Source organism: Gavialis gangeticus, unplaced genomic scaffold (genome assembly GCF_001723915.1).
Source record: "Gavialis gangeticus isolate Ggan-Ray unplaced genomic scaffold, GavGan_comp1, whole genome shotgun sequence".
Taxonomy (NCBI): Eukaryota; Metazoa; Chordata; order Crocodylia; family Gavialidae; genus Gavialis; species Gavialis gangeticus.
Genome location: NW_017729031.1, coordinates 45,198,940 through 45,223,634, shown reverse-complemented (window position 1 = coordinate 45,223,634; position 24,695 = coordinate 45,198,940). Strand labels below are relative to the sequence as shown.

General features: G+C 41.4%; 1 protein-coding gene and 1 long non-coding RNA gene across 2 annotated transcripts in view; both read right to left on the bottom strand.

Moving 5' to 3' along the window:
- The window catches only part of SLC4A10 (solute carrier family 4 member 10), a 423,280-nt gene that overhangs the window by 329,519 nt on the left and 69,066 nt on the right, over positions 1-24,695 (bottom strand). The gene's annotated exons all lie outside the window — the stretch shown is intronic.
- Positions 4,524-7,517, bottom strand: LOC109301507. Its single transcript, XR_002098545.1, has 3 exons — positions 7,360-7,517; positions 4,979-4,983; positions 4,524-4,535 (listed from the first exon to the last, which is right to left on the bottom strand). It is a non-coding gene; the product is annotated as an uncharacterized LOC109301507 (long non-coding RNA).

Here is a 24,695-nt window from a genome sequence, read left to right as displayed (position 1 = left end):
AGTTCTGGTCACTTATGTTCAAGAAACAAAATGCAAACTGAAACATGTACAAAGAAGATCCGCAGAGACTAAAAAAAAGGTAACCAGTTTGAATTAGATGTGAGTGTTTTCTTTCACAGCAAACTCCAGGTCTTACAGATGGACAAGCCCATTGTCCCACATTAAGTACCTGTGAAGTATCCTAATAGACACTGCCTCAGAATGACTAATTTGAGTTAATTGTCATTTAAATCTTATGCAACTGTCCCCGCCCATTTTGATGTGAGTCAAACCTCAAATGAATCAATTCCAGATTAAACTGGTTGTCTGTTTTAGCCAGAATGGTCAGCAAAGAGTTTGGTTTGTTCAACCAAATCAAAACAGAGTGAGGAGAAGAGAAAATTGTATTTTTTACTTTAAATAAATCTTAAACTGAATAATACAGCAGTATGCCCTTAGCATATTAGTAAAACTAGTATTTTTTTTTCCTAAATGGACAAAAATATATGTTGTTTTATATGTGATGATGTACCTCCCCATCTCTACACACATTTTCAAAATTCTAGCCCTGTCCATTCATTTAATCTGTAGGTTATCTTCACTTGCATTGCCTCTATGAAATAACCCTATCCCTTGTGAAGAAAAAGACTAATAAAAGCAGTATCAAAATATTCTGACTGAGCGCATCTACACATGCCTTAATATGCTTGTCCTAATGCGCATTAAATTTAGTATCCACAATGTGAGCTACTAAATAAATGTGCATTGGGCTACCCAAACATAGTAGCAAAAGTGCACCCTTTTTAATGACCCTTAATGCACAGTAACCTATTTTACTGTGTATTAGGGTATTTGCACATTTTTCATGTGATGCTTTAATGCCCTCATGACTCAAAAAGAAGAGGAGTCCAAGTGCAGTGGTTGCTCCTCAAGGGAGCTATCCTGACAGCACAAGGTTTGTCCATCCCATCTCGAAGGAAGATGGGACACAGCAACCCCCTTGGCTCAGCAGAGAACTTGAGGACCTCCTATGACTAAAAAGAGAGAGACTTATAAAGGATGGAAGACTGGAATAACCACCAAGAAGGAGTACTCAGTACTGGCCTGTGCCTGCAGGGAGCGGACCAGGAAAGCCAAGACTGCAACCGAACTCCATCTAGCTTCTCATATCAAAGATAGTAAAAAGTCCTTTTTCAGATATGTAGGGAGTTGGAAAAAAAACCAAGGGTAACATTGGACCACTTCTGAACCAAATGGAACAACTGATAACCGACACCCAGGAAAAAGCCAACCTGCTTCATGGGTACTTCGTGTCCGTCTTTCACCGCCCCGCCTAGCATGATGCGGGACAACCAGGGTGAGGGAGTATTTATATGCAGCATTGGTGTAGACCTTGTAAAGGAACACCTTGAGAGGCTGGACATCTTCAAGTCAGCTGGTCCTGACAGATTACAACCTAGAGTACTCAAGGAGCTGGCAGGTGTCATAGCCCAACCATTGGCAAAAATATTTGAAAACTCGTGGTGCTCAGGTGAAGTACCTGAAGACTGGAAGAAGGCCAATGTGGTACCCATCTTCAAGAAAGGGCGAAAGATCCTGGGAATTACAGGCCAATCAGCTTGACCTCAATCCCTGGCAAGATTCTGAAGAAAATTATCAAAGAGATCCTTCTTGATATCTGGCTGATGGCAACATCCTGAGAGGCAGCCAGCATGGGTTTGTCATGGGTAGGTCTTACCTGACCAATCTCATCTCCTTCTATGACCAGGTGACATATCACCTGGACAAGGGAGAAGAGATTGACATCATATATCTGGACTTAAAAAAAAAAAAAAGCCTTTGATCTGGTGTCCCACGATCTCCTCATAGAAAAATTGGCCAAATGTGGCTTCAGCTATACCACAGTCCAATAGCTGGGAAATTGGCTCCAAGGTCAGACACAGAGTGTAGTAGCTGATGGAAGTGAATCATTATGGCACTCCATGACCAGAAGTGTCCCCCAAGGCTCTGTCCTTGGACCAGTTCTCTTCAACATCTTTATCAACAATGTGTACATTGGTGTCAGAAGCACACTGGCCAAGTTTGCTGATGACACTAAACTTTAGGACATAGCTTCTACACCTGAGGATAGGCTAGTGATCCAGGCTGACTTAGATAAGCTTAGTAAGTGGGCGGATATAAACCTGATGATGTTCAATACCGAAAAATGCAAAGTACTCCACCTTGGGGAGAAAAAAACCTGCAGCATGCTTATAGGCTTGGCAGTGCTACACTCACTAGCACCACGGCTGAAAGAGACTTAGGGGTCAGGATTGACCACAAGATGAACAGAAGCCACCAATGTGATGTTGCAACTGGTAAAGCAGACAAAACTCTGGCTTGCATCCATAGGTGCTTCTCAAGTAAATCTCAGGATGCTATCCTCCCACTGTATTCGGCCTTGGGGAGGCCACAGCTGGAGTACTGCATCCATTTATGGGCTCCACAATTCAAGAAGGATGTCAAGAAAATTAAGAGAGTCCAGAGGACAGCCGCGAGCATGATCAGCGGGTAAGAGAAGAGGCCTTACGATGAGAGGCTGAGAGCCATGGGACTCTTCAACCTGGAAAAGCACAAGCTCAGAGGTGACCTGGTGTCTACCTATAAGTACATAAGGGGTGTGCATCAGGATCTGGGGGAATATTTGTCACTGTCTTTTGTAGATGGTTGGCAGATTGGGGCTACAGCTGGGGCCTCCATAGCAGTACTGTAAGTCAAAAAAGCCAAAAAACTGAGGTCACAAGGTTACCCCCATTGAGCCAGAGATTAGCATTACAGGCATTTAGGGCTAGATCCTATTTCATTTTACACATCCAATAACACTTACCCAGTTGCACACAGTGCAAAGGCTCAGCTTTGAAACTTGTATATGGGCAAGCATACAGCACTGCATGTATACTCAGCCAGAGAAAAGCCCTACTGAGCATGCTCAGTAACCATTAGATGTGTACATTTCCTTACTGCACCAAGAATAAGATCACAAACTGTGCATGAGTGCCCAAAACACCATTTGTACAGCTGAGTAAATGCCATTTGGACATGTAAACTGACATAGGATCTAGACCCATTAGGAATGCAGAAGATTATTCAGGAAAGTAATGAATGAAAAGCCAGCCTTTGTGATTTAAAGTCTAGAGAAACTATGTAAGGGTGCTGACAGATATGAAACTCCCTGCTGTATCTCTTGGCACACCACAGAAAGCACCATTAGTTAAAGGTCCTCCACAACCCAACAGACATTTGCTATTTGCCTGTCTCTCACCTAGCACCCCCCCACCCCACTTCCACCTCCAGTGCTGTCTTCAAGATTGGGGTGGGGAGGAGAAGGAGCTCCATCTGGGGTTTGCCCAGCATGTACTTGAGGGTGGGGCAAGTGGATTGGAGCCACCCTCCAGCACAGGCTGGGCAAACCCCAGATGAAGCTCTCCCCCTCCTTTTGCCCCTCCCATCCTGAAGACAGCACTGGAGGTGGGTCTAGGTCAGGCTTGTCCAACATACTGCCCGCGGGCCGCCATGCAGCCCGCCAAGCCGTTTTCTGAGGCCCAAGGTGCTGCAACAGGAAATGAAAGTAAACACTGTTTACTTTCATTCCCACCCCTTGTCCCTCCCCTAGCCCCTCAGCAGCTTCCTAATGGGGGGGGGGGTGTCCTTTGGCCAGCCCACTGGGTGAGAAAAAGTTCATGATCTGGCCCCGCATTCAAAAAGGTTGGAAATCCCTGGTCTAGGCTGTATCAGCTGAGCCCTGCTCCCAAGCAGGGACAAATAGAAGTTGACGAAGGCACTCCACTCTGTGCCTTTATCTGAACCCTCATTAAATGAGTGTTAATTTGTCCCACAACTGAGCACTTCTGTCAGGGCATGGCTGTAGAGCACTTTCAAGGGACCAATTGCATGACAAACAACTTCTGTCTGCACCCTGTGTTACATAGCTTAGACTAAATTTTCCTTTCATTCTGAATATAACCAAAAGCAGTCAAGGTATCTTTATGCCTTAAACTGTAGGGGTCTCTGCCAATTACAAAGCCATATAAAAATATGGCTGCAAGGGATCTCAGGAGGTCATCTAGTTCAACCGCACGCTCAAGGCAGCACCATCCGCATCTAAAGAATCCAACACAAGTGTTTGGATAACCTGCTATTAATAACTTACAAAGATAGAGAGTCCACTACCACCCTAGATAGCCAATCCACTGCTTAGCTACCCTCAGAATGAGAAAGTTCTTCCTAATATCCAACCTAGATTTTCCTTGCTGCAATTTAAGACCATCATTCTTTGTCCTATTGCCTGTGGCCAGAGAGAATAGTCTATCACCACTTACTATATAACTACCCTTCAGATATTTGAAGATTGTTATCCAAGTCTCTCCTCCACCCCTATGAAAGGATTTTGTAACATTTTCAGGATCGCATCAATAAAATACCTAACTGTCATCAGCTTCTTGTAGTCTAAACAACCTCCAGAACTCTAATTTTAGCTAACTGCTCAGGTCAAATAGGATAACAAGAAGTTTTCTTCTCTAGTAGCAAATGTTTGAAGACAGACCAAAAATGCTGGTCCTGTGACTGAGTTCAAAGCAGACTTTCCTTTAGCTCTAAGGCCTGGTATAGATGTTACACTGTTACTGATATAAGTGATTGGAAACCAGTCTATACCCATAGCAGAAGTTTGGCTCACTAAACTGGTCTAGATTTGTAACAGAACAAAAGATTGGCACATGTAGACTGCTATAAAAATAGGAGATTTGCCCCATGAGTTATAGCCCTGACTAAGTGGTGTCAAAGGGGAAGAGAACTGAAGATTGTAATTGGGATGGGAGTGTCATCCTCAAGATGGCAGGAGGCTATGGACTGTGTTTTGTTAGCTCACTATTTTTCATTTTTGTCTTGGGTCAAGGTTATGCCCGAGGTCCAGCCATTATTGAGTCTTGGGTGCAGTTATCCCTTCCTAGACAGCCTGCACCAAAGCTTAGAGCTGTACAAAGCTCACAAAAATTAAAGAGAGACAGAGACACTGAATATTCCTGCTGAGGTACCTCTGATGTGGTTAGGATGGGGTAAAGGGGCGGTTGGAGCCCCATAAAAAGACTGGCCTACAGATACTGGGACTACCATCAGTCCACTTCCTCCTGCCCCCAAGAATTCGTGATAATATCAAGTCATGACAAATGAGAGCACTCCATCTGAGCAGATTGGATTATGGTGCTTCTAGACCAAATGAACAGCAGCGCAGGCCCACCATATTCTGGACAGGCAGGGTTTCAGCTTTTTGAAGGAGAGCGCTTGGATAATTAATTTAGATGATACTATACCAGTAGGTCTAAATCACCAGGCCTATGGATAGCCATGATTGTTATGAAGGAAGTTTGAAGTCCATTTTCTACAAAACATGAAAAGAAAAACAGAGACAGACCTGAAACTAAAAGAATGGATTCAAACCGGAACACAATTTCAGGAGTGTTCAAAATCTGAACCCAGATTTGGATCAAATTTTCAACTCTAGCTTTTGCAAAACTACCTTTTCCAAACAGCCTTCAGTATCATTGAATTCCAGGTCTCAAACTTCAGTGTATATCTTAAGCTGCCCACTAACAGTAGCAAAAATTATATAGAGCACTTCATTTACATATTATTGATAAACATGGATATATCTAGAATTTTGAAAAGATGGGTAGAGACAGTGAGGTGCAGCATTACATATAAAACAACACATATTTTTCTCCAGTTAAAAAAAACCCAACTCGCTTGACTAATATGCTAGGGGCCTAGGGCTGTATTATTCAGTTTAAGACTGAAACAAACACAAATATAACTCGATTGGAATGAGTTAAGCAATAGGATCTTCATTACCAGGAGCAGCTAACAGACAGCAGAGTTACAGAACAAAGGATAGCTTATTGGTGGAACATCAAGCCCATTAAAAAGAAGAGAACGTCCTTAACACCAGTGGAATGAAGAGTTTAAAAAGGATCATGTAGATTATAATGATCCATGAAGTCAAGTGACTAGAAATGCTGCTGCCACTGCCAGGCAGTTGGGTTTTAAATTTTAGGTGCAGCAGGAATAAAAGTGGGTGCAAGTACACCAGTGTACTGCCCCCCTCTCCCAGTCTGCCCTTGTTAACAAATATATGTAGATTAAATTTTTACCAAGCAATGAGAATATAGTCCTGAAAGTGGCTTAGATATTAGATATTTATTTAATACTTTACTTTCAAAAACAGGTCAACTTGAAAATCATCCCAAAATAGTTTTGGATTTAAGTGAGAAATTGCACCTGCTCCCATGACATATTGCAACGGCAGAGATCAGTGGGCATATTCAAACTAGGCCTTCCTTAGTGCAAATAAGAGAAGTTGATGGCTAGTTTTCTCAGTAGGGGTTCCTCTTTTATCTGCCAGAAGCTAGACTTATTAACCTACTGAGCATGGTTCAAAGTCTGTTTTTGTTTTTCTCCCCTCCTTTCTCTGAGCCTGAGGAAGGCAAGGGGTGCGATGAAGATATTTAGGCGCAGTCCTATGTTTATGCTGTCATTTTTAATCTATGGAGTAGGTAACTGGATTATCACCTATAGATGTATATCAAAATTATAAATAGGTAATACAAAAATAATTATTTAATTCCTTCCTCTCAATTAAGAAAGTCATCATCATCTACTTAATTATAATCTAAAATTGCATTAACATGATATTAGATCAAAATGTAATTAGATCATGAATCTGCCACAATCATTTGTAACATATGTATTCAAACAAATTCTTAAATATTTTTAAAGAGAGTAAAATATTCCATTCATACAGTTTCAGGCTTTGAAGACTGAAAGTGATGGCTTTTCTGGTTTCTTGGCAACCACCTTTTTAAGTCTCTCAGTGGTTTCCCACCTGTGTCTTGACCTATAGAAAAGTGCTTCAAATTATTAATGTTTCAAGGACATAGCCACAGATGATGCCTAGTGACTGACTTTGAAGACACTGCATCGATTGGGAACAGATTAAAAAGTAGAGAATGGGATTGAAAGGTAACTTCACTCAGAGCAACAACCTCCTTTTATCCCTCTTATGACAGGAAGGCCATAGGAGCCCACCAACAGTGCTGGGACAAGGTTAACAGAGAGAAGGGCAGGTGGAATAACTTACAATAGAAAGGATGACCTACAGTGGGTGAATTATTGTCCAATAGTTTCTGGCATGTTACTTAATAAAGTTGTGCCCTAGTTAAGCCATGTTCCTGGTACTTTGTCTGTCTTCCTTTGCTGTCAAGAACAATGGAGAGAGAGGGAAATGGACAGGAAATAACAGAGGATCTCTCTGCTGATTTGTCCTTGGCTTCTTCCCCTATTCAGAACCAGAAATGTGGGGTGGAAAACTTTCCAGTGCTTAATCTTTCTGTGGGAAATTTGCCATTTCTAAGAATTCATTGTTTCAGAAAATTAATTAGTAACAATGAATGGGTGCCAATACAATATTAGGCAAGCTTGGCAGTCTCAAAGTTGTAATTAATGTTTTTCAGGTGATTATCCCTAGGAAGCGTGAGAGAGAGTACATATATGTTTTATTGATTTGTAAACAGGAGGGTAAATACACTCACATAATAATCCAAACCAAAAATCAAGTTATGAATTCACCTAATTGGCTATGCAAGTCAAATCAAAACCAAAGCTAAAATTCTTACTTCATCTCAGACTGCAAGTGAAAGCAAAACCAAAACCAAAACTGTGATTATTTTTTTTTTCACTTTCAGTTCAGCAAACACACAGCAGTGTCTCATTTCTTTTCTTGACTTGAGAGAGTTGGAAGTGCTTGCATAAGATCTTTTAGTTTTTTAGTGCTTTTGGCTTGAAATAGCCATAATAGAGCCTAATCAGAAAAAAACTAGTGTGCGCCACCAGTATAGTGACATTCAAGCCACTGAAGGAAGGAACAAAGTTGGTCGATGTAAATATTGCAGGCAGGAGTATGCTAACAACACAACGAGAATGAAGAAACTTTTAATAACATGTAGAAACTGTCCTGAAAGAGTACGAGCCATATATAGAAAGCTAATACAACAAAGTGGTGGAACAACATCAGCTGAGAAAAGTCTACTTCAGGAATCCTATGCAAGTAAACAAATGAGTATGTTAAACAACACACAGTATAGACTAGCACCTATATTGTTTTAAAACATTATAATTATAAAAGTTGTTAAAGCAACTGTTATTTATTTATTTAAAATATTTGTATTCTGCCTTTCTGCTTGCACTAAAGAGCCAATGTGGCTTAGGCTTAACAATAATTTTTGTTTTTAATTATATAATAGATAAATAGTTAACTATTTCAACCCAGCAGAATAAGCTCAGTCCTCTGGCCAATGGCAGAGGCCAGACTATACTTCCCTTTGGCTCTGCAGTCCCAGGGCAACTGAGCAGCAGTGGCAGGGCGGGGGGGAGCAAGCTCCCTGCTGCTTCTCCTCCTCCTTCTGATGGATGAGGCCAGACTAGAATAAGCAAATCTTTCCCCCATTTTGTTGCAGGAACTTTGTAGCTCAAGTGAAATAGCAGATTTGCAGAAAATGGAAAACGAAAAGTTGAGCTGCCAGGTCTGGGGGAAGAAGCAGCAGGATCCCCACTTTCAAGATCACTGTCACCAAATATGCGATCCACCATGAGTAGCTGTTCAAGACAGTCAAACTTTTTATCAAGCTTTGTGGACAAAATGTTAACAGAAGATCAAGAAAAAACAGATGAGACATTAGCTTGAGCTATATTTGCCAGTGGTACCCCTCTTTCCATAACTGAAAATCAGTACTGGAAGGCACATTACAAACTAATTCACCCATCATATAAGTTACCGTCACGTTATCACTTATCACATTCTCTCTTAGAGAGAGATTATGAAGGTATTCAATATTAATCACGTTGCTAATCAGACTGAAGAAATTATAGAAAGAGAAGCAGGGGAAGGAAAGTGCATTTTTATTACCAGGAGAAACTAGATGGGGCTGGGCTACAAAGTGTTTACATAACTTGCTGTGCTCAAATAACTGTTTGTGGTGTGCTTCAGTAGGTGACGCACTATCCCAGATTATTCCTGTGAACATTTGGAAGCAGATTCTTGACAACGATGTGTTCTGGGTTTGAGTTAAAGTAGCATTCAATTAGCTGCTACCAGTTTCAGTGGCTATCAAGAAACTTTAGGGAGATGCACAAAACCTTTCAAATATTCCAGAGATATTCAGACAACTGAATGAAAATCTAATTTAGCTTTTGCCTTCTTCACCTCTCTCCAAAAAAAGCAGTAGTCAAACAATTGTTTACTAAGAGATCTGAGTTTTGCTCTCTTCCAGTTCACCTGGCAGCGAACCTTTTGGGTCCTCAACACAGAGGACAAAATTTATCAAAAGATGAATTATCTATTTCTCTTGATACAATTATGGAAGTAGCTAGGAATGTCCCCAACATCAACGAAATAGCCCTGATGGCAGACATTGCCGAGTACCACACAAAAGAAAAGCTTTGGAGCAAAGACATCATTTGGTGGGCAGCAGAGAATGTGTCTCCTCTCACACGGTGGAAGAGATACTGTAACACCTGACTGTTGTCCAGGGTAGTCCTAAGGATCCTAAGCACTCCACCAACAGCAGCTTCTTCTGAACAGAACTGGAAGGCTTTCAGCTCAATCAAGACAAAAAAAGAGAAATAGGCTAACAAATGAATGCACCGCTAAGCTTGTTTCTATTGGTCAAAATCCCTTGCTTCTGGAGAATCAGTCAGAAGCACAATTAGTGAAGAAGATGTAGTGTGATGATAAGTTGCCTATGCCCATAGACTCATTGGTAAAACCATTCTTTAGTGAAAGAGAGTGTGGTTCAAGTAGTTCTGAATCAAATTTGCCTCAATCTGATTGTGCAATGGAACTAATAAATGGTGCAAGTGATTCTCCAGATTGTGACAGTGAAACTGGAGGTGCTGCCATGACCTCAGTGGAAGAGTTAAACTCTGTTGAAGTAGATGAGTAGACAACCATGGCATATCACGCACAGTTCTTTGGGTGTGCTAAAATTAGTGTCAACAGTTTTCAGTTCCTTCATTTTTTTTCTTAAATCTAAACAAACAATTTAAGGGAAGTGTATGCTATTGTGTATTGTCTTTACATTTTTACAAGTATTCCAATACAAAATAATTTCTTTCCACATAAAGCTTTGAATTTGTTTGACTATAACATATAAACCACATTGTGTGCTGTATTTAATTTTTTACCTAACCAAATATTTCAGTTCAAATACTTGTGGCTATTGGGACATAAAATTAACATGGGGGTACTTTTTTAGTTTTGTTTACTAAATATAAGTCAAATAAACAGGCAAAATCAGATCACGCTCTATTTAAGGCATTGGAAATTTTTCCAGAAAACCCACTCTGCTTGGAACATGATCTGTCTTTTCTAAACCTTCCCCCACCCTATTACAGAGGATTTCATTTGAGAAGCCTACACAAATACTGTATTTAAAACAAAATTACTATTATTCTTTCTACTAGTAGAAATGAATGGCAAAATGCCAACTTCCTTACCTGGCACAAATAAAACAAAAATTATACATTTCTGTTCCTTCCCCATAATGAAGATAGAAAAGAAAGACAAACTAAAACAAAACCTATCCTGCCACATGATTCTACATGACAAATAGGATTGACAGTCTCCCGCTGGGTATCTTTTTGTTCTGAGCTAGAGAAAAAGCAGAGGCCTTGCTGCATGCTATGGCAGAACATTGGTAGTTTCACAGATTTTATGAGTGAAATAAACCTCCCTTTAATCCATCTCATCACTTACATTTGGGACCATATTTTCATGAGTTATATATCAATTCAGCAATATTTAGTTATTCCAGTTTACACCAGGTAGGGATCTAACCTAAAGAGCTGTAGATTTGCATCTCTCTGACTGATGCTACTTAGATTTCTGGGTGAAATGGGGAGAGGAAGGAAAGCCTTTCCTTCTGGGATCTACAGAGGTACAAACCCACTGCCTGACTTTAAGTACTCATGAAATAACAAGATGACACTCTCCCCCCCACCCCCCACACACACATGCAGAAAGTCAGGAGGTTGGGGAGGGGGAGATTATTCGAATTAATTGCCATTCAAGGTACCTGTGTGAATGACCATCTTGTGCCTGTTTTGATACAAGTCAAAGCCTGGGACAATCAGACCCAGGATAAACTTGACATGTGTTTTTAGCCTTAAAATGAGTGCTTGCAGATGTTGAAAAAAAATGGTGCTTTACTTTAAACTCAGTACGTTCTCATGCCAAGCCCCGTACATGTCCAGAAGAGGCAGCAACTTAGTTGGACCCAGCTCGCCCAACATCTGTAAATATCAGGTGCTTTAGTGGGGCTTTTTTGGCACTTTTATCTAATAGGTGATTGAATTAACTGTAGCTAAAAGCACCAAAAAGCCCCCCTGAAGCACCCAGTCTTTACAGATGCTGCAGAGCTGGGTCCAACTAACACACTGCACCTTCCAGTAAAGCACAGGTTTTTTTTGGGGGGGGGGGCGGGTTTCAATGTCTGTAAGCACCAATAGTGGTGTTTATTCTCTTATTCAGTCACATTGCTGAGGTTCCATACTGACACATTCATCACAAGGCAACAGTCTGTAGTCACGAAGGACTGATCCATGAAATGTGAACTGAATACATCCAGATTAATACCTAGGCTCTAATGCAGGACAATAAACTCTTCAAGTCAAACAGAAAACAAATGTTTAGACCACTTTCTTCACTAATTGTGAAAAAGTGTATGCACAGTTTCTTGTTTACATGTAATTAGATGCACTTTAACCAATCTGCAGGTATAAATACCCTTGGGTGAAACCAAATACTAGTTTAAGTGCACATCATTTGTGTTTTAAGGTTGCTCATAAAAATAAAATATATATAGGCAGGAAACATCTGCACTGGTTTTGTGCCGCAGGATGTGTTGACTGATTATTTAGTAATGTATGACTCATCTTAGTTGATGCTATACATTTACTGCCCCAACATAATGCTAAGAAAACTGTTGTGCTGAAGATGTCATTTCATTTTACAAATTTAAAAAGCAAAGAAAAACTTAGAAATTCTAAAAATACTTAAAACAGTTATTCTATATATCATAAAGCAAAAAGACTTGATATCATAGGATGGACTATTGTCTTCAACTCTTGGAAAAAGGAACTCCTGATTCTTGGTTTGCTTATTGATAAAAACTAAATATTACTAGTGTTAATACTCACAAGACACCAGAATTTAGACCTGCCAATGGTCCTAGACAGAATATTTCTCCTTCTGGGCCTCAAAAGAGTAATAATTATAGTGAGAATTTCAATGCTGAGACACCAAGAAGGAACTATATTTGTGGGAAAACCAGGTGTGCTGAGATAGATGAAAAAATTCATTTTTCATAGATGTCATAGATATTAGGGGCTAAAAGGGACCTTGAGAGATCATTGGGTCCAGCCTCCCCTCCACCATAGGCGGGAAGTCAGCTGGGATCAAGTGACCCCAGCAAGAAATATATCCACCTGTTTTCTGAAGTAATCCAGAGTAGATACTTGCACCACCTCTGGGGGGAGTTTGTTCCAGATGCTGGACACATGCACCATAAAGAAATTTTTTCTTATTTCCAGTCTAAATTGACCTTCCTGGAGTTTATGGCCTTCAAACCTTGTGGAGCTCTGGTGGACAGGTGCTCTCTCTAAGTACCCCTCATGTAATTGTAGGCTGCCACCAAGTCCCCCCTGAGCTTTCTCTTCTCCAGACGGAAGAGTCCTAAGTCCGTCAACCTCTCTTTGTACAGCCTTGCCTCCAGGCCTTTTTTGCCAAGATTAACAAGAAGAAAGGAAGTGAGACACTGAAAGGCACTCATGCTATCAATGCACAAGTATGAAATTGTCAGCTGAATATCACTACCACATATGGCAGATAGAAATGAATACTAACAAATAATTTATTATATGTGCCACTAATTCCTGAGATAATTATGCCTTTTTTCCTTGTTTGAAATTTGAGGAAAGAATGTTAAATTTCTGCAGATTTATGAAAAGTTTGTTGTGAATATTCCTAAATGGAATTTTATAGTGTACTAATTACATGGATGAAATTATATGGTCTCTCTTCTCCAATTGGAAATGTTAACCTATGAATGGATATTAAAATAAAATATTTTATTCAAAATCTGTTTTTGGTGAAGACTTGAGCTTTGAACTAAAAAAAAAAATCACTTTTGGGACGTTAAATTATGGTATTATTTATCAAGAATTAATGATATGGTATGATATGATATATGATATGATATGATATATGATGTACAAAATTATCATAGTCCAGAAGTATTCAAAATTAGTATTCAAAACATAATATACATCTTCAATTTTTAAACAGTTAATATACAAGGAGCACCAAAAGTTACAACAAATAATTCAAGGACACTGATTAAAATGATGAGGTCTTGAGAAAATCAGGTAACCACTGATTGCTTTAAGAATAGACAACTGGGACATAAAAGCTGCTGGAACATACAATATCTCCCCTAGGAACTTCAAAAGTCAGGCAGCCTACTTTTAATTTTAAACAGCATTTCAGCTAACCTACTTGAGTAAAAACTATTCTTGAGACAGACATGAAATGAGGAAGAAGGGTAGGGAGAGAATGACATTGCAGTAGAGAAAAAGTCAGAGATGAAGGTATGCAAGCAGGGCTTATTTCAAGTACTATTTTTTTGGTTTTAGCATGGCTGTGTTTTGGAAGAGATGTTAAAGACACTTGTGTTATGATGAAAGAAGACAATTACAGTAAAAGCTGCGTTATCCAGCACCTTACAAGCCGGCACGCTCTATTAACCGGCATGCCGGTTTGTAGGGTAAAAGTAAAATTGGAAGTGCCCACCGTGGCACTTCCGGCTTCACTGAGCCCCCACGGCCCAAGGCAAAGCAGCCTGCGCTGCTGAGCCCCACAGCCTGGGGCATAGCAGTCTGTGTGTGGCCTCCCTCCCTGTCCCTTGGGGCCTGTGGGAGGGGCAGCGATGCAGCGGGAGGGGCGGTGACACCCTAGACATGGCGGGAGAGGTGGTGGCCCGAACAGGCAAAGATGCCTATTTGGGCCTCTCAGTTAACAGGCATATTTTGTTAGCTGGCACCCCCCATTCCCCATGGGTGCCAGATAACAAAGCTTTTGCTGTATAAGAATAATTAAACTGGATCATTTACTACTATCACTAACTACAGTATTTCCCATTAGGCCTGTGCAAAGTGGCTAGTATTCACTTCGGATCTGGCTGATTCAGAAGACAGTGATTTGATTCGGTGATTCAAATTACTGTCCTGATTCAATCTGGCCAAATTTGATTCAGAGATTTGGCTGCTGGTGAATCTCCAAATCATCCAGGCCAGGCCAATCCCCCGCCTGCTCTCCCAGCCCAGCAATGGCTGCCCCACCCACCCCAGGTCCCGGCTCTTTGGAAGTTGGGGCTGCGGGAACAGGGAGGAGGTCAGGGGAGCTGGCAGGGGACCCCATGGTCCCCTCCAACCTCCCCAGTCCCCCCCACCAGCACTTACCAGCTAGGAGTCAGCTGCAGCCACCAGGGACTGCCTGAATCATCAAAGCTCTCCAAATCTTTTCTGAAGATTCAGAGAGCTTTGAATTGATTTGGACCTTTTAATTGGTCCCCTGATTTGATTCGGATTCAAAGATTCAGCCACCAAATTAGGCCGAATCTCCTCTGAATCAAATCACCACCCAAAGATTCGCACAGCCTTATTTCCCATTCTCCAGAAACAACAGGGGAAAGTTTAACATTGTGAAGTGCAGCAAACAAGCATTTTGCAGTAGCACTAACAGTAAGGAGCCTCAACTCCTGAATAAAAATATACTAACAGCTGCATTGTTTAGCTGTTAACTTTTTTTTCAGGTGAAGCCATGAAACAGATTTTTTTCCATGGATATTCTTAACCTGCCTCTCTCTGCATTTTCCTAAATACACACACATAGATTACTTCCTAACAAAGAATAATATAACATTTTGTGAACGTAAATGCTTGTAAGAAACTGTGCAAGTACACATACACCCACAGGCCATGTACAGGTGTTATGTTTCTACAGGAGATTTGCTGCTGTCCAGATAGAAATTAATTCTGTTTTGCACAGAGAAGACATGCCCCATCTGCAAGAATGTTCTTCTACTTTGACAACTGGAAAACTTCCCTGGCAAGAGAGTTTCTCTCACTAAAACTAACACCTGTACACTCAGCTTTGATCAGGAGTCAAGCAGCATCTTCACCTATGGCTTCCCCCAGATTGAGGGGACTCTGATTCGTGTAAGATGCAGGCGCATTTTCCCACAGCTTGACAACTCCTGATCAGGGAAGGAGCAGAGTTACTATTGTCCTCCTGCGACTTCCCGAGATTGGGGAAGACCAGTCTGGGGACCCTGGTCTGAGAATATTACGATGCATTTCCCTGCAGCTGGACTCCTCTCAAGCTTGGGAAGAGTCCAGCTGCCACTGCTCCCCCAACATCTACACCATACCTTAATCAATACTGCAGGGGGAATTCCCATAGGCATCAACAGCACACACACCTGGGAGACTGCACTGCCATTCCTGATGCCCTTACAGGGACATGTTACAAAGCAGACTAAATGGTAAAATTTGTCACTTTGTCCCAGTTGAGTACTCCAGGCCAGAATGTGGTCCAAAGACTTAATCGACTATTACTAGTAAGTCACTCTGGAAGAGTTTTAATTGTATATCTAATGTAAAGGCATGGAGATTTAAACAGTATTACGTGTATTGTTTATATGCCTTTATCGTTAGAGTATGACTTGAACACATATTCCTGGGCTGTAAAGGAAATGAATAAAGGGCCACAACACTGAACTTCACAGCAACTGAAAGGGATCCAATAATCTACCAATGGAAATTAATTCATCATAGAACTTGTACTGCTTCCATCCTTCTCAGTATTCTAAGGTCCATCATGTATGTCACTTAGGCCATGGACTGGCATTACAGGCAGTCCTCAGACTTAAAACACAATTGGTTCCTGAAAACCGCATCTTAAGTCGAAATGTTGCAACTCAGAACCAATTTTCTCATAAGAAACAATATTATAAATGGGGGGTTGGTTCCTGAACCAAGGCCCAATACCCTATTATCATAAAAAATACCCCAGAATTTTGTATTCAATCAATTATAGATGAGTAATATAGCTACATTAATGTTTTTATATTGTAAACAGAAATCATATTGATTTGGAAGGACTTCTTTAAGGTGACTTTGCTGGACTTGTTGAAGGGCTCTTGGCTGGAGTCTTCTCAGGAGTCTTGGCTGCAGGTTTTTCTGGAGTCTTGTCTGCTTTCTTAAAGAAAGTGTCCAAGAAAATTTGGACAGATGTTCTCTAGGGAGATGGGTGACACAGTGACTTGTTCACTGGCATAGTGTTGCATTGGATCAAGCATTGTAAGTCAAAACTGATATCATACAGTTGAAACAGGGTGTCAATTTATAAATAGTGTAAGTGCGAAAGGCTGTAAGTCAAAATATTGCAAGTCGAAACGTTGTAAGTCAAGGATTGCCTGTGCATTTGTGCCAGGAAAGCCATTTGCAACAAGGCTTCCTTCTGCCCTTCAAACAGCATCAGGGATCCCCAGAATTCTGCAAAGGGCATCCGGGCAAGCACAGCCCTGTATCATTTGCAGAAGTGAGGGGGCATGCTCCATGCCCTTTCCCATTTCTGGAGCTGGGGGCTGTGTTTGACAATCCCAGGTGCTGCCCTGAAACCAGTTACAGTTCATGGGGAAGAGGGAGCAAACGGCTGAAGAGCTTGCCTTTGAGGCGACTTTGTTGCTCTCCAGTTAGGGGGCTGGAATGCCTATACACCCCCCTTTCTCATCATGTTTTCCAGTATTGCAAATTTCCCAGAAATTTGCAGCACTGGAATTGAATGCTTATCCAGAGCCTTAGTCAACAAAACTCCGATAACCCTAGAAAACATTTTCATGCTATATAAAAGGTGAAGATTTATGTTTTTTATTCTGCTCTTTATTATTGGAAATGTTGGCATTCTAAGACTATAAAAATCAACGTGTACAAAGCAAAAACAACTTTCAAACAGTATAGCTTGTGGAACAGTTTCTCATAAGAAATGGCACAGGTCCAATTGTCTGGGACTTTTATCTAGACTTGACAAAGTGTTACAAATCTATGACAAAAAAGAAGACTGTTGTCAGGATGATGTACTGAATGAAACTCTATGATTCTGTCTAGCAATTCAATGATCTACAGTGAGGTCTGCACTAATAGCTTAAAGAATAAATGTAAATGAGTCACTGAATATGGACAACCGCTTGATTTTTTTTACATGTTGGACAGGCTTAATGAAAAAGATTTTAGGTAAGAATAATATATGTAGCTGATTGTACAAGAAATATTAAGAAAACTCCAGAGTTGGAATTTCAATTGACCAAGGTCAATAAAATATATTTTGATTTGGAGGTTTTGAATTAAGCTAATGGGAAGAAGTGAAAATATGCTCATTGTAGCAGCATTTACTATTATCCTTATTGATCTTGGTTCTTATAAGTTATTTAAATTACAATGAATGCCTTCCTTACTTTAATTAAATTCCTATTATGTTGGAGAAAACAGAAAAGAATGCCCAAACTTATGTTAGTTAATTTTAAGAGCTGTCAAATGAAAAATAATAATTAAAAATATGATTTATACAAGTAAAACCATTTTTTTTAAAGTTTCATGAGCATCTCAGTTTTAAATTGGCCCTCTAAACACCTGCAATGCATGCAAACAAACTTGGTCATTCTAGTTCTGTTTGATTTTTTCCATTATCTTCCATTGAGTTGTTGAGTATATTTCAGAATAGTTCATCATACTATACAATCATCTCACATCCATTTGCAATCTAAGAGCTACAGCTTTAAATTAACAGTCCAATTTATTTCAAGTCTCTCAGAAATGCATGAAATCAGTTGTTCTTCCACCAAAATGTAATTAGTCCTTTTTAATGCAACTTTTATCATGATAAAAGTCCCAAGGTTTCTTGCAAGTTCACGAAAAATCTGCTACAAAACATTTTTAAAAATTCATATAACATGAAAAAATAATTAAATCAACAGATGACATTTTGTGAAATGAAGTAAATGTGTGAATATTTCAATTAAATACAACACCTTCTTCAACAATTGACCAGAGAAGATATAAACTCCACTAATAGCTTCCTCTCTAACTTACAGAGCAAATAAGCTAATTCCACAAACTTATGGCAACCAGCTTTGTTTAAAGGTAAACAGAAAATTCTGGCCAATATTCCACAGAGGTATTCCCCATAATACTAGTGTTCATTCATTACATATAAACAAGCCAATTTAAAAAAAAAAAACTCCAATTACAATACAAACTGCTATGACAAACCCTACTATCTTAAAAACAGTTATCAAAAGAAAAATAAAGACAATGTAAATAGGGTGAACATGAACAGAACTTAGGCTATTATGAAATAGAAACTGTAACATAATATGAAAACCTAAAATGTAAACCTATGTATAGAGATAAACAGCACCTTGCAGTATGATGATGAAGCAGCAACATTTTGAACCACATCACAAAATGAAATATCTTACACAGGTTTCATCCTTTGGAAAGTACTTCCTCACTTGCTCTGGCTGTCATCAGTAAGCACTGGTTCACTGATCAGGAAGGAAAAAAAGCTATGGAAATGAAAATCAGCCTCCCAATTTTCCAGGTTAAAACATAAAATCTGGCCCTGTTGCCTCTTTCTCACGTTGAAAACCAAAAAATGCCTTTGACCACCACGAGAAACAGAACTGGTTTGGTTTGAAAAGTAGTCTTGAAGCTAGAAAACTAGACTCAAACTGGATCATGTAAAGCGTCATCAGATTACCTTTCCCAAGAATACAAGTAAAATGCACTGTAAAGAAGTATTCAAATCACTCATTTCTAGCACAGTCATAAACTATCTGAAGAAAAATACATCAGCTTTCCTTTTTTGTGCCCTTATAGACTCCTACCACCTTGAGATTCCTTAGTGTAAGCCTGTTTTCCAGGTCATCAGTATGACCTTTTAAAGCTTTACAGGCGTTGGTGTTCATAGCTAGATGGCATGGTGCCCACATATGGAAACCACAGTATTGTCTATCATTTCTGCTTCTTGAAACCCAAATGCTAAGCTTTCTAGTCTCTTATCAAAAGAAGCAGTGATGATCTAGTTAACTACAGATCTCTTATTCACAGTTTCATACCTCTGCTTTAAATTATCCAGTATATTTTGGAGCATTAGGTTCCCTCCCTATACAGCGTGAAAGAGAATGTAAAAAGCCTGGAGTACACACCTACCACAGGATTTTCTGAAAGCTGAAAATTCTCATATATCACCAAACCCCATGGGCCATACTGATCATAAAAACAGAAAATACACCAATGCATCTTAAACACCTCTATTGTTCATGCCTGCTCTTCTTGTAATAAATATAAAATGCATTGGAAAAAGTGCTATTATAATAGTAGCTTTATTTAAAAATACATTGTCCTAAGCATTAGCATTCTAGTATTCAATAACTTTCTTCTGTGTTTTTAAAACAGCATATATACAATTTCTTTAAAATACACAGTAACACATTTTACCTTAATTACTCAGCATCATTCTGAAGGACTACTCTTGGCTGCTGATAATGAAACGGTTTCATCTATGTTAGAGTACTGCATACAAAGAACAACTTTCAGGTACAATCTTCACTACATGTCATTTTTTTCAAGCTATTCTGTATACTGAAATAATTTAAATACAGAATTTATTAATTATTCATACAACCCAGTGAGATATTAGATTCAGTGTCACAGTTATCCTGGAGGTAGAAAGGGCTGAGTTTTACATAACATATTCATTAAATCTAGTGAACTCATTAAAGTATGTTAATTAGACAATAGACAAAAGGAACTTGGCATTTAGTAGAACTGGCCACTGCTAATACCTTACATTGTGCTAATACCTTGGCTGCATTTTTATGTTTAATGAGCAAAGGGAAAAGCTGAGTACTTAGAATGCAGAAAAAAATCACATGCATTACATGTTGGAAAAAACAGTCCCAGGTGACATTAGGAAACACAAACCAAAAGAACTAGTACTCTAACAAAGAAAGTATCATTTCAAAGCCCAAACAGTAATTTCAAATGCAATGCACCATCACAGGGAATCTCACATTTAGAATCTAGAATTTAGACCCTATCAAGGAATACTTGATCATAAATGTTTGTTTTTTAAAGGTTGGTTAGCAACACTTCTCAGAACAGGAAACCACTAATCAACTAAGCCAGGCCCAGGATAACAATCACATTGGGATAAATTCTGGTGCAAGATATGCTTTACATATGCCTAATGCTGCAAATAGTCAAAATAGAAGGTCAAAGTCAACCCAAACCTATATGGCCCATCAGGCAAATATGGCTAAGGGACATCAGTTTATGCCTTTGGGCTTGTCTCCACCACATTTGTGCCATGCTGAAGAATGCTGTCATGAAAATATGCCTCCTGCCCACACACGCCTGCTCAGCATGTGTTGATTACCAAAAATTAGGCAATATAGCTGCCTTAGTCCTGGTCCTGAGTGCATGCAAAGAAATACAGAGAAAATGGCCCAGGAGTGTGAATTCAAAGACACTCTAAGTTTCTTAATTTGGCACATACTGGACACATCTACATGAGACATTTACTGCAAAACAGACTAATTAGTTCTGCAGTAAAGTCTCAGCATCTAATTGTGCAGCCCTATTAAACTGCAGGAAACTAACTCCACCGTAGGTTAGTACTTGTAAACACAAGTATTATCCTACAACGGCATTCTTCAGTGTGCAGCAAGCACATGTAGATGTTGATGGGACTGGCTGGGACACAAGCGGGCTTCAGTGTGGGGGCTGCCTGATGGCTAGCCCCACCGTGAAGCACCCTCATGCCCCAACTAGCTCCTCTGAAGCATGCTGAGTCAGGTCTGAGCTGCCCTGGACTGGCAGGCTGGCCCCCGTGGCCCCCTGCCAGCTGTGGCTGCTCCAACCTGACTCAGTACACCGAAGTCCTGGACATACATATAAATGTGGCACCCAGGAACAATAAAGTCTGATGCAATAAGCACCAGAGTTTCTTGCATTAATTTCATGCATAGATGTACCCACTGAGCAGAAGGTAATAGGCAAGTTATGAGTTTTAGCAGCAGCCCCCATCTGCTGATAAATACCTCTCCCCCCTCCCACCCCTGGATCAATTGGTACCCAAGTTACAGGAGTCTTTGGTTCAATTCTGGAGAAGGCTCAAAACTCAAAATCAGAATTAAGAGACTCTGAGCTGCCACCATGTCCCCAAGGTGCGCACCATGAGAATGTCCCGCCCATGCCTTGTTCTATGACCCATTCAACCACACCCTGGTTTGTGTGAAAGAGGAGAAAGATTTCTGGGCTCTGTAACCTGCTTTCATTTGATTTGAATGAATCAGAATCAAGCCTATAAAAGGAACGTCTACGTCAAGACTACATATGTTAGACAGCAAAAAATGCGGAAGCATCCCAAACTTGCCCAAATGCATTCTTGAAGGCCACACCTGGAAAAACTTTTATTACCACATACAAAGATACTGACAAGCTCCCTGGACAATAGTAATTCGATAATCTAGTTGCTGTTCAGTGACTGAGAAGCAATGTCAGTCATGTGAAATTGTGAAGTGTATAACACAGGAATAGGAAATGTTTTTGGCTGAAATGCTGAAAAAACATGATGTCTACCTTGTAAGGTGCCAGAGTGCCAGCATGCCAGAAAAACAAAATCAGGGAGGGGGGAGAACACAACAGGATGCACTGCCTGTTAATACAGTTAATAATCATAAATGTTGCTTTTTCTTACAGTAAATACAAGGTTTTCTAAAAATTCTAACCTGGTGACAATAAATAAAACTTCATATACTACCTTTTTTTTTGTATTCTTTTTTTCTAAAGCATGTTGTGATGAGAGAGAAAAAAGAGACAAAAAAAAGAGAAAAGGAGAGGAGAGGGAGAAAGGAGAAGAGAAAAAAGACAGAGAGGTAAAGAAAGAAAAAAAGACAAGAGAGAAAGAAAAAATGAAAAAAGGAAAGAGATAAAAAAGAAAGCAAAGGGAGGAAAGTAAGAAATAGGAAAGAGAAAAAGAGGAGAGGAAAGAGGGAAAGAAAGAAAAAAAATGACAAAAAGGAGGGAAGAGAGAAAAAGTGAAAGAAAGAGAGAAAAAAGATGACAAGAGAAAGAAAAGAGAAAAAAGGATACAATAAAGAGTGAAGACACAAAACAAGAGAGAGAAAGAGAGACAAGAGAAGTTGGGGGTCAGGAGCAGAGGGAACAGGGCACACGTGTCCGCATATATGTGCCCCCTTACCTTGATGGCAGCGGAGGCGGCAGCAGTGGAGGCAGCAGAGGGGGCAGCAGCAGCTGATCCCCCTAAGGTAAGTGGAGTAGAGGGAGCCAGCACAGCTGAGGTGGATCTGGAAGGGAAGCCCCCCAGATCCCTCTTAACTCAGCCGGCGGGGAGCCACGCTCCCGAGTCACGTGCAGGCAGCGTGCATGAACAGTGCACGAAAATAGGCGCGCTCTGTAAGCACACACCAGCATTTGCACCAGCGTTCACATAAGGCAGACGGGCAGTAGCATCCCAGAAGGGAACCTCCAACAGGTGACAGACATTGACTCACAGCTCCGTTGACATGGTGTGGACACGAAGCACAGCTGCTAGGGGCCCTGCCCCAATGGTGCCACCTGCCCTGGGCTCTTCTGTGGCCTCCACCAAGACAGCGCTCATGGTAGGGTCAGCAGCCCCTTGCCCCCCTGTCTGTGGGGGCAGCTCAGTGGAGTCCCAGCAGCCAGTGGGAGGGGGTGGGGTCTGGTGGTTTCCTTGCCTGTCCCTCCTGTGCCTGACTTCGGGCTCTGGAGGAGCAGGTAAGGGAGCTCCAGGCTGAGGTGAGCAGGCTGCAGGGGATCGGGGCTGCAGAGGACGAAATTGACTCCAGTCATCCAGCGTACAGACCCCCCAGGAGACACATTCAACAGAGGAGTGTCAAAAGGTATCCACCAGAACCAGGGCTGCTCGGGCTAGCGTGGTGGAGCTCCCCAGGTACAACTGCAGGAGGCCCTGGCAGCCCTGGTGGAGAAAGACCAAGGGGATGCCTCCAGGGGGTATGGTGCTACTCCACGCACAACACATATGGCGCAGAGGGGGTGCACCAGGAGGAAGAAATGCCAGATCCTTGTCATCGGGGATTCCATCCTAAGGGGAACAGAGGGTCCCATCTGTCGACCCGACCCCATGGCACGAGAGGTCTGCTACATGCCAGGGGCTAGGATTCATGATATCACAGAGAGGATTCCAGCCTATATTCAACCCTCAAACCGGTACCCCATGGTTCTTATCCATGCCAGACCACATCATGAAGGACTTCGAGGCCCTGAGGGCCAAGCTCAAGGAGACAAGGAGCACAGGTAGTATTCTCCTCTATTCTCCTGGTGAGTAGACGCGGATGGTGACACAAGGCCTACACTGGCGAGGTCAACTTATGGTTACAGAGTTGGTGCCACCAGGCAGGCCTCAGGTTCCTAGATAGCGACCCATACTTTCACGCAGGGGGCTTGCTTGGGAGGGATGGGCTACACCTCCCCGCTAAAGGCAAGCATATCTTCTCTTCCAGGTTAGCTGATCTCATACGGCGCACTTTAAACTAGTTTCACCAGGGGAATGGGCCACAAGAGGACTTGAGGACACCTCCCAACCAAGACAGGTGACGTGCACAAGGAGTACCCAGATAAGTGACAGGGCTCCAGATAGTCCTGGAAAAATCGGGGGGTGGCGCACGCACCAATTCAAGGCCTTAAATGCGTCTACACCAATGCTCATAGTATGGGAAATAAGCAGGCAGAACTTGCCCTCCGGATAGCTGTGAGCCCTACCCGGACATAGTAGGGCTCACAGAAACCTGGTGGGATTTATCCCGCAACTGGGTAGTTAACATTAGGGGCTATAGACTATACAGGCGGGATAGTGCAGGTAGGAAAGGCGGGGGTGTGGCACTCTACATCAAAGAGCAATACACATCCTCAACTAGCAGGATGGGGTCAGAGGAGGGGCAGGCTGAAGTGCTCTGGGTCAGAATACAGGGGGGTCATGGGGAAAGGGACTTAACAATGGGGGTCTACTACAGACCTCCCAACCAAGGAGAAGAGCTGGACCGTGAATTCTCGGGTCAGCTTGCGGAAGCACTTAAGGCAAAGGATGTAATTGTCATAGGTGATCTAAATTACCTGGACATCTGCTGGGAGGAGCAATCAGCCAGGTCAGAACGCTCACAAAAGTTCCTTGCCGAGATACAGGACCTCCACTTAACCCAGGAGCTGCACAGTCCCACCAGGGGAAATGCCCTGCTGGACCTGGTCCTGACCACAAGTGACGACCTGGTGAGGGGACTCCAGGCTCTTGACCATCTGGGCGACAGTGATCATCACCTGTTGAAATTCACCATCCAGCGCAGGGTGTCAAGCACCTGTAGCAAGGCAGTAGCCCTTGACTTCAAGAGGGTCAATTTCAATGAGTTGAAGAGATTGGTAGGAGAGGCACTGGGGTCCTGGAGAGTAGG